The sequence below is a fragment of the Saccopteryx leptura genome, chromosome 3 (genome assembly GCF_036850995.1).
Source record: "Saccopteryx leptura isolate mSacLep1 chromosome 3, mSacLep1_pri_phased_curated, whole genome shotgun sequence".
Taxonomy (NCBI): domain Eukaryota; kingdom Metazoa; phylum Chordata; class Mammalia; order Chiroptera; family Emballonuridae; genus Saccopteryx; species Saccopteryx leptura.
In genome coordinates this window covers 125,662,688-125,672,743 of record NC_089505.1, presented here as the reverse complement: position 1 = coordinate 125,672,743, position 10,056 = coordinate 125,662,688, and the positions used below count along the sequence as shown (strand labels likewise).

At 42.6% G+C, this 10,056-nt stretch overlaps 1 non-coding gene across 1 annotated transcript; it reads left to right on the top strand.

The window, feature by feature from the left end:
• The first annotated feature begins 9,605 nt into the window (after positions 1-9,605).
• Positions 9,606-9,681, top strand: TRNAS-GGA (transfer RNA serine (anticodon GGA)). Its single transcript has one exon. It is a non-coding gene; the product is annotated as a tRNA-Ser (tRNA).
• Positions 9,682-10,056: the final 375 nt, after the last annotated feature.

The following is a 10,056-nucleotide window of genomic DNA, read 5'->3' as shown; positions in this document are numbered from 1 at the left end:
GGTAAGCCTGACATCCCTTTTGGTTAGATACATCCTAGAGGATGGAAACTCTGCCTATTTTCCTTTCCTACTGCCTGGTTCATAGATGTAGCTCAAGAAATGCTGAATTAAATTGCATTGTCAACCCAAAGTGCTTTATACAGTGAACTATGAATAGTACATTGTTGTAGATTGAAGAAAACCATGTAGATACTGCAAAAACCATGTGGGCCTTTCCCATCTGGAAAATAAGCCTGTAAATGAAGTCTATGCATTTTATCAATTGGTAGGATTTTTGGGTCAAAAGATTAGAACAGACATCTTTCTTTGCAAACAAAGATACTTGCCTTATTCTCTCTCTCTCTCTCTCTCTCTCTCTCTCTCTATATATATATATATATATATATATATATATATCTTACTTCTGACAAATCTCTCATCTCAGCATATCAAAAAAATAAATATAATTATGTTTAAAATAAAAATTAAAAACTCACCCATTTATTTAACTTCCTTTCTGCTAGGAACTGAGAATATAAAAATAAAGAAGCCACAGTGGTCACTGCCCTTGAGCTACACATGGTCAACTTAATCTCCTTGTTTTACAAAAAAATGAACAGACTCTGCAGGAATGTTACCAAACTGATACAGCTGATTCCAGTTTATCAGAATGAAGCATAATACAATTTCTCACATTATGAGCATAACAATGGTAGAGATAATTAGTGCTAAGAGAGCACCCCAGTGCTCATCTTGAAACACTCCTATCAAAACTTGAACTCCACCAGTGCCCAGAGCAGTAGTTATCCACTGGGGACCGATTTTGCATAGGCAGCCCTGGGGGGCATTTGGCAATGTCTAGAGACATTTTTAGTTGTCACAGCTGGGGAGGAGGAGTGCTGTTGACATCTAACGAGTAAAAGCCAGGGATGGTGCTAAACATCCTGCATGGCAGAGGACAACCTCTCATAACAAAACATTATCTGGCCTAAAATATCAATTGTGCTGAGGTTGAAAACGCTGCCTGGAAGAACCCAATCCAAACTCCTTTGGCTCTTCTCACCTTTTCACTTTAGCCCTGGTACAGTCAAGTTGTCCCTCGCCATATCTCAGTTCCCTTTTTGTGGTCTCACTGTATCGCGGATTTTTTTTTTTTTTTTGTATTTTTCTGAAGTTGGAAACAGGGAGGCAGTCAGACAGACACCTGCATGCACCCGACTGGGATCCACCTGACATGCCCACCAGGGGGCAATACTCTGCCCATCTGGGGTGTTGCTCTGTTGCAACCAGAGCCATTCTAGCGCCTGAGGTGGAGGCCATAGAGCCATCCTCAACGCCCGGGCCATCTTTGCTCCAATGGAGCCTAGGCTGCGGGAGGGGAAGAGAGAGACAGAGAGGAAGGAGAGGGGGAGGGGTGGAGAAGCAGATGGGTGCTTCTCCTGTGTGCCCTGGCCAGGAATCAAACCCGGGACTCCTGCATGCCAGGCCAATGCTCTACCACTGAGCCAACCGGCCAGGGCTGTATCATGGATTTTTAAATGGTTATCTATCTAATTTTGTATCGCGGATTTTTCACTATATCACAGGATTTTGCGGTATATAGGTATTTTCTTATGTTTATTATTTTAATTATTTTTGTGGTAAAATAAGCATTTTTCTAGCCTAAAAAATTGAAAACAATATAAAAATATTTTTAAAATATATTAATCGAATATTAAAATCGAAATATTAAAGGAATATTAAATCAAAATAAAGCCTTAAAATATTTATAAATAATAAAATAAATATAAGGTCTCTACTTCACAAATTTTTGCCTATCACACGGGGTTCTGGAACCTAACTCCCCACCCCCACCCCGCGCCTGCGATACACAATGGACCTCTGTACTTTGTTCTCTGGACCCTCATCTTCCCAGGAACAGTATGCGCCAGCCCTATCACTGTCAGGAAATTTTAAAGCATGATTAACATTAAGCACTTGGGCTCTGAAGTCAGGAAGACCTGGTCGTGTATTCAGGCTTACTACCTGTCAATTGTGTATCCTTGGGCAAGTTACCTGCTGCCTCTAAGACTTAGTTCCTACTTCTGTTAATAGAGACAACAATGGTTATTGTTATTTTAAAGGCTGCATGAGATGATGCAAATGAAGCTGTTGAACACTGGCACATCTCTGTTCCTGTGCTCTTGATTTTCTTGCCTTTATTAGGGCACCAAATTCTTGCTTCCCTGACCTGAACTAGTTGCCTAAAGGTTTCTCTCTCCAGCTGCCTCAAGTATTCCTGAAGGGCAGGAATCCATCCTCCTTTGTCTCCCCAGAACTTGGCGCAGCATCTTGCCCACAGTAGGGGTCAGTAAATACCAACTGAATTGCAATCTTAGCACTTCCTTGAAGAGAAGACCACCCTGCCAATGGATACAAATCTGGAATTCTAAAGGGAACTCTTTATTATGGAGCCAGTTGTGGTTTCCTCTGCTGCCTTCGTTTTCTCTGCCCACTCTTCACGGTTCAGTTTTCCAGGGAGTAGTTGGCATGATTTTTGGCCAAAAGTCTCCCCTCCCTCTTAGAAAGATCTAATCTAGCTATGTGACCTAAAATACCACTGTTGGGCAGATAAAATATATTATGCTCACTTTGTTAAAGATAGCGCTGCCCACATGGAGGCCGTCACCCAGGTGATATTAATGTGTGTTGGGGGTGGGCTGTGGGCAGGCAGAATCCTTGTAGCCTGGGGCTTGGTTTTAGGACTAAGCCTTTCCCACCCTTTTTGATGTGGGGTGGTACAATCCCATCATGCCTCAGATAGGTGACTTTGTATTAGAGACTTCCCTATTTTGTATATTGGATTAAAGGTTTTGGTTTCTACACTATAAAATGGGGGCAGAACGGGAGCTTGCTCTCTTGGTTCCTGAGATTAACATTAGAGAGCAGAGAGCAGAGAAAGGCCACGTGGAAGAGGCCAGGAGAAGCAGCCAAGATGGCGGAGTGTTGAGTGAGAAGCCAGTTTGTGCAGTTTGTGCAGGGAGAAGGAAGGAGATGGGGAACAGAGGTGAATAAGTCTGGTGAGCTAAAAACCTTTGATTCTAGAAAACTCGGATAAGTCAGTAGCTTTGTGAGCACTGAATGTGAGTGGGTTTTGGAGCCCAGTGTGTGTTTTTACTTGCCCACCGGGTGCAAGCTAGGATTAAAGAGGATGGCTCATCAGTTTTTGGCTCCGTTGTTTCTTTACTGACTGTCCAAATCTAATGCGAACCTGCATGGGCCAGGCTGCTGTGATGGTGGCCCTGGCTACTAGCTTTACAACCACTTATATGCCCCAAATTTATTTCTATAGCCAGGATCTCTTTTGTGAACTCTAGATTTATGTTTTTTAACCATCTATTTCAGGAGTAGTCAACCTTTTTATACCTACCGCCCACTTTTGTATCTCTGTTAGTAGTAAAATTTTCTAACCGCCCACCGGTTCCACAGTAATGGTGATTTATAAAGTAGGGAAGTAACTTTACTTTATAAAATTTATAAAGCAGAGTTACAGCAAGTTAAAGCATGTAATAATAATTACTTACCAAGTGCTTTATGTCGGATTTTTGCTAAGTTTGGCAGAATAAATTTTTATAAAACAAACTTACTATAGTTAAATATATCTTTTTATTTATACTTTGGTTGCTCCGCTACCGCCCACCATGAAAACTGGAATGCCCACTCGTGGGTGGTAGGGACCAGGTTGACTACCACTGATGTATTTGATATACTCAATTGATTATATATTAACGCATTCAACACACAGCAACCCAAGTGATATTTATAAAATATAATTCTGATGTCACTCCCTTCCAGGGCCTTCTATTGGACCAATTATAAATCCTTCTCATGGCCTACAGTCTCTTTTGAGTTCTTAATTTCTCACCTCCTGACATTGCTCTCCTGACTCTCTGTGTGCTCAAGTCACATTGATCATCTTTCGCCTTCTCTGAGCCTTTGCACTTGATGTTGCCTCGGTCTGGAATACTTGTCCCCAGATCAATAAATGGCTTCTCATTCAGACCTCAACCAGTGTCACCTCGAGGAGGACTTCCTATCCCTCTCCCAGACTTTCCCCCATCTTTTGCTAACTCTCTAAGTCATAACCTTATTTAACTTATTCAGAATGCATACCATTATCTGAGATTTATTTGCTTCCTTGATAATTTTGTCTCCTCCACTAAAAAGTGAGTCCTGTGGGAGCAGGATACTTGCCAGCCTTGTTCCCTACTGAATCTGTAGTGCGTGTGCAGTAAGTTCTTGTTCCCTTCATTTTAAAAACACAAGTAAGCTCTAGAGGGAAAATGCGAGCACTAATTTTGGTAGTGAAATTTTTTGTGTTTCATAAAATATTAGAGCTCAGAATGTCTTGGAGGTCACCTTGCCCAGCCCTCTTCTTGGAATGCTTCAGGAAACATCAGGGAATTGTGGAAGAGTTTACTTACCCAAGGACAGATGTTCAATGGTGCTGTTTCAGACCGCCAAATTGTGTGTGTATGTGTGTGGTAAAATCTGATTATTTCTTTGAGAGTGTGATGAATAAGCCTTGCCTAGGAATCAGGATTTTAAATATATATATATTTTTAATTTATTGGTTTTAGTGAAAGGGGAAGGGAGAAAGAGACAGGAACATCAATCTGTTCCTGTATGTGCCCTGATTGGGGATCGAACTGGCAACCTCTGTGCTTCAGGACAATGTTCCAATCAACCAAACGATATAACCAGAGCATTTTCTTTTTTTAAGGAATCAGGATTTTTAAAATTTGAGTTCATATTCCACCTTGAAAGCTTGGATAAACTCTTTCCCCTTCTGGGACCCAATTTCCCAATCTGTGATACAGGTAACACTGTGTTGAGAACAGGGTACAAAGGTGGCGCAGAGGAAGGGAGAATCAGCCCCGTGGGTCTGGACAGGAATGTGTCAGGGAGAAGGTGAAACCCAAAGAGCATTTTGAAGGATGAATAAGAATTTATCACAGGAGCAGGGATGGAGACAAGGGTGTTCCACTCGGCAAGAGCAGCATGTACAAATGTTCCAAGTTATGACACAGCCAGCAGTGGCATCTTCAGGGAACCAGAGAGTGTGAAGGGGAGGCTGGGAAGCAGGCGGGGGCTAGATCAAGGGGGCTCAGGAGCCTGGCCTTTCGCTGAGCAGTGTGGCACCAGTAACGGCGGTGAACAGGGGAGAAACAAGATCTGGCCTGGGTGTTAGAAAGCGCATGTCAGCAAAAATGTGGAGGATGGACTGTGTAGTGACCAAAGCAGAGATTGGAGATAGACATTTGGGAGGCTGTGGTAAACTTCTTGGTGAAAGTGGAGAAGCCTGGATGGGGTGGGGGTCAGAATGTCTCTGTATGTTGAGGGATGATATAGAAGAGGAGAAGACAGATGTTTAGGAGTTGGCTGAAGAATGGGACACAGGAAGCCTTCAGTTTCACGACTGGCTATAGGGGAATCTTTTGACAAAGCACAGGCCTCTTGGAAGGGGAGGCCTTCCTGATTGACCTTAGCCATCCTCTGCAGTGAGCTCTGTGAGGCTAAGCTCTGCCTGCTAGCTCTTGCACCCAATCGCCTGCCTGGGGTGGTTGTACCCACACCTCGGCTCCTCCTCTGGGAAGGCAGAGAACATGCACAGACCTGAGGTCACTAGGTCACTCCCCCAAGGACTGACCGCCTCCTGCTCAGTGTTAGCTGGAGTGAAATGCCTAAGGGTGTTGTTGACAAACATTTCTGAAATACTCCTTATAATCAGAGAAAAAGGGACTTCAAGACCCAAGTCCCAAGATAGTTGATGAGGCCAAAATCATGAACAAAATCCAGCAATTTATGTCCAGAAAAGGCTGCTCTGCATGATATCACCTCCTCCAGGAAGCCTTGACAAGCATTCCCCTAAGTCCCACAGCCCCTGGGCTTCCTTGGTGTCAGCCCCGCTCACATGATGGTTGTCAGTTTGCCTGACTCTCCTCTGTGTTTCCAGCATCAAAGTTGGGGCTTGGCTAAGAACAGTGCCAGTAAAGGATTATACTGAATAATTGAACTGAACTTTCACACACACACACACACACACACACACACACACACACCCCCAAAAATATCACACCCCATGAAGAGAATGATATTCCGAGAATGTCCAGCAGTAGTACTTAGAGCAGGGGTCCCCAAACTACGGCCCGCGGGCCACATGCGGCCCCCTGAGGCCATTTATCCGGCCCCCACCGCACTCCCGGAAGGGGCACCTCTTTCATTGGTGGTCAGTGAGAGGAGCACATTGACCATCTCATTAGCCAAAAGCAAGCCCATAGTTCCCATTGAAATACTGGTCAGTTTGTTGATTTAAATTTACTTGTTCTTCATTTTAAATATTGTATTTGTTCCCGTTTTGTATTTTTACTTTAAAATAAGATATGTGCAGTGTGCATAGGGATTTGTTCATAGTTTTTTCTTATAGTCCGGCCCTCCAACGGTCTGAAGGACAGTGAACTGGACCCCTGTGTAAAAAGTTTGGGGACCCCTGACTTAGAGACATGTAATTGTTGAAGTCAAGTACCTATCTTAAAGAAATCAACCCAAAATGGTATTTTTATGCTAAAAGGAAAAAGGTCAGAGGGATGTGCTGAGGGGCTGATGCTGCTCACTGGCTGTGAGAGAAAAAAAAAACATCGATTTTTTTTGTTCCACTTATTTATGCATTCATTGGTTGATTCTTGTATGTGCCCTGTCCAGTAATCGAATCTGCAACCTTGTGTATTGGGACAATGCACTAACCAACTGAGCTATCAAGCCAGGACTGGAATATTCTTCTCTTAGATCTTTATGAGCTTCATTCTTCATCATTCAGGTTTCTGCTCATATGTCTCCCTCTTGGAGAGACTTTTCTTACTTGCTCTATCAAAAATTACTTCCTCATATATAGTTATACACTATCCCTTTATATGAAGTATTTTTTTAGAGATAAACCTTTAGAGAAGTTATCTATATAGAATAAAATGGACCTATTTAAAGTGTATCTATCATTCCTTGATGGTTGAAAAAATATATATACCTGTTGACCACCACCACAATTAATATATAGAACAGGGATAGTCAACCCTTTTATATCTACCACCCACTTTTGTATCTCTGTTAGTAGTAAAGTTTTCTAACCACCCACCAGTTCCACAGTAATGGTGATTTATAAAGTACGGAAGTAACTTTACTTTATAAAATTTATAAAGCAGAGTTACAGCAAGTTAAAGCATATAATAATAATTACTTACCAAGTACTTTATGTTGGATTTTTGCTAAGTTTGGCAGAATAAATCTTTATAAAACAACTTACTATAGCCTGACCTGTGGTGGCACAATGAATAAAGCATCAGCCTAGAAACGCTGAGGTTGCCGGTTCAAAACCCTGGGCTTGCCTGGTCAAGGCACATATGGGAGTTGATGCTTCCTGCTCCTCCCTCCCCCTTCTCTCTCTCTCTCTCTCTCTCTCTCTATCCTCTCTAAAAATTAATTTAAAAAAACACAACTTACTATAGGTAAATCTATCTTTTTATTTATACTTTGGTTGCTCCGCTACTGCCCATCATGAAAGCTGGAACACCCACTCGTGGGTGGGAGGGACCAGGTCTAGAACATTTCCATGACCCCTAAAAGTTCCCTTATGTATCTTTGCATACTTAATTTTTTTCGTACGTTTTACTGTATGATATGTTTATATATATTTTTTATGTTTATATTTTTATTCATTGTCTAGCTCCTCACTCTTAGATTAGCTTTCTGAGAACACACTCCTTCTCTGTTGTGTTCATTGCTGTACCTGCAGCCCCTAAAACAGTGCCTAGAACAGGCACTTGGGTACTCAAACTTCTTTCTTTCTTTCTTTCTTTCTTTCTTTCTTTCTTTCTTTCTTTCTTTCTTTCTTTCCTTCCTTCCTTCCTTCCTTCCTTCCTTCCTTCCTTCCTTCCTTCCTTCCTTCCTTCCTTTTTAATTGAATGAATGAATGACTCTTCCTGAGAAATGATTTTTTCCAGAGATCAGAATGCTCATAGTAGCCAAGTTTGTCAGGGACTCAGAAAACCAAATGCCATGAGTCACAACTTAACCTTTGTTGAATGCTTATTGTGTACAAGTGGATTTTTTTTGTAACAGAGACAGAGAGAAGGGACAGATAGGGCCAGACAGACAGGGACAGACAGACAGGAAGGAGAGAGATGAGAAGCATCAATTCTTTGTTGTCGCCCCTTAGTTGTTCATTGATTGCTTTCTCATATTAGCCAAGTTTGTCAGGGACTCAGAAAACCAAATGCCATGAGTCACAACTTAACCTTTGTTGAATGTTTATTGTGTACAAGTGGATTTTTTTTTGTAACAGAGACAGAGAGAGGGACAGATAGGGCCAGACAGACAGGGACAGACAGACAGGAAGGAAAGAGATGAGAAGCAACAACTAAGTTGTTGTCGCCCCTTAGTTGTTCATTGATTGCTTTCTCATATGTGCCTTGTGACCAGGGGGCTACAGCAGAGCGAGTAACCCCTTGCTCAAGCTAGTGACCTTGGGCTCAATCTGGTGAGCCTTGCTTAAACCAGATGAGCCCGCACTCAAGCCAGTGACCTCAGGGTCCTCTAGTCCTAGTCCACTGCTCTATTCGCTGCGCAACAGCCTGGTCAGGCAAGTGGATGTTTTTCTTTATACATTATTTTATTGAATCTTTCTATTATCTCTCTTTCACTGATGGGGACACTGATGTTCAGAGAAGTTGAGTGACTCACCCAAGTGTCAAAAGTGGTTTTGAGGCCAATTTGGGCAAAGTCTGGAAAGAATTCATTGGATTTTACAGTTAGGAGACCATTTTAGACTCAGTAGAGTCCTGGTGATGGAAGGCTGACTACAGTAGGTTGAAGGGTAGATGAGGACCAAGGGAATGAATAGACTGGGTGTGGGCTACATTTTGGAGAACTCTGGCTGAGAGAGGAAATAGAGTAGAGCTCAGGTAGGTAGTTGGGGTGCAAAGTAAAGGTGAAAGCTTTGATGACACTGGTGGGGATTTTGCAGAAAGGCAAATGGGCAAGAGATTTGAAGGGAGGGAGCAAAGTGAGAGATCCCCATCTCTTTCAACTTCACAAACTTGTATTTGGTACAGAGCCTGACATAGAAAATGCTCAATTAAAAGTTTGTGGAGTGCTCACTTCGGCGACACATATACTAAAAAGTTTGTGGAAAGAGAAAGGAGAGAGGGAAAAAGGAAGGACTGTAAGAGTTAGACAGGAAGGAGCCAATTGCCTGAAAAGTAATGGAGGGGATAAAAGAGCAGGTGTACTTCGAGTGACAGAGTGTGAGAATTGGAGGGTAGGAGGACACAGTCATGCGGAGGGGAGTTTAAATTTGAGATTTCAGAGGTGGTGATGATAAAAGGTATCAAACTGAGGTAAAATGTATAAATTATATATAAAGTATATATTGTCACTATGTAAAATATATTTGTGCACAGAAAAAAAGGAATAGAAGAACATATATACCAAAATACAAGTGGTAAATAATGGAATTTAGATTTTTTTCTTTATTTTTACTTTATTTGCTGCAATGAACTTGCATTACTCTTTTAATAAAAAACTATTAAAAATGGGCCCTGGCCGGTTGGCTCAGTGGTAGAGCGTTGGCCTGGAGTGCGGAAGTCCCGGGTTCGATTCCCGGCCAGGGCACACAGGAGAGGCGCCCGTCTGCTTCTCCACCCCTCCCCCTCTCCTTCCTCTCTGTCTCTCTCTTCCCCTCCCGCAGCCGAGGCTCCATTGGAGCAAAAGATGGCCCAGGCGCTGAGGATGGCTTTGTGGCCTCTGCCCCAGGTGCTAGAGTGGCTCTAGTTGCGACAGAGCGACGCCCCAAGATGGGCAGAGCATCGCCTCCTGGTGGGCATGCCGGGTGGATCCCGGTCAAGTGCATGCGGGGGTCTATCTGACTGCCTCCCCGTTTCCAGCTTCAGAAAAATACCAAAAAAAAAAACAAAAAAAAAAAAACCTATTAAAAACGAAGAGAACTATTCTGTCTTTCCATTTCTCCTTGGAACTGAATTTTCTCCT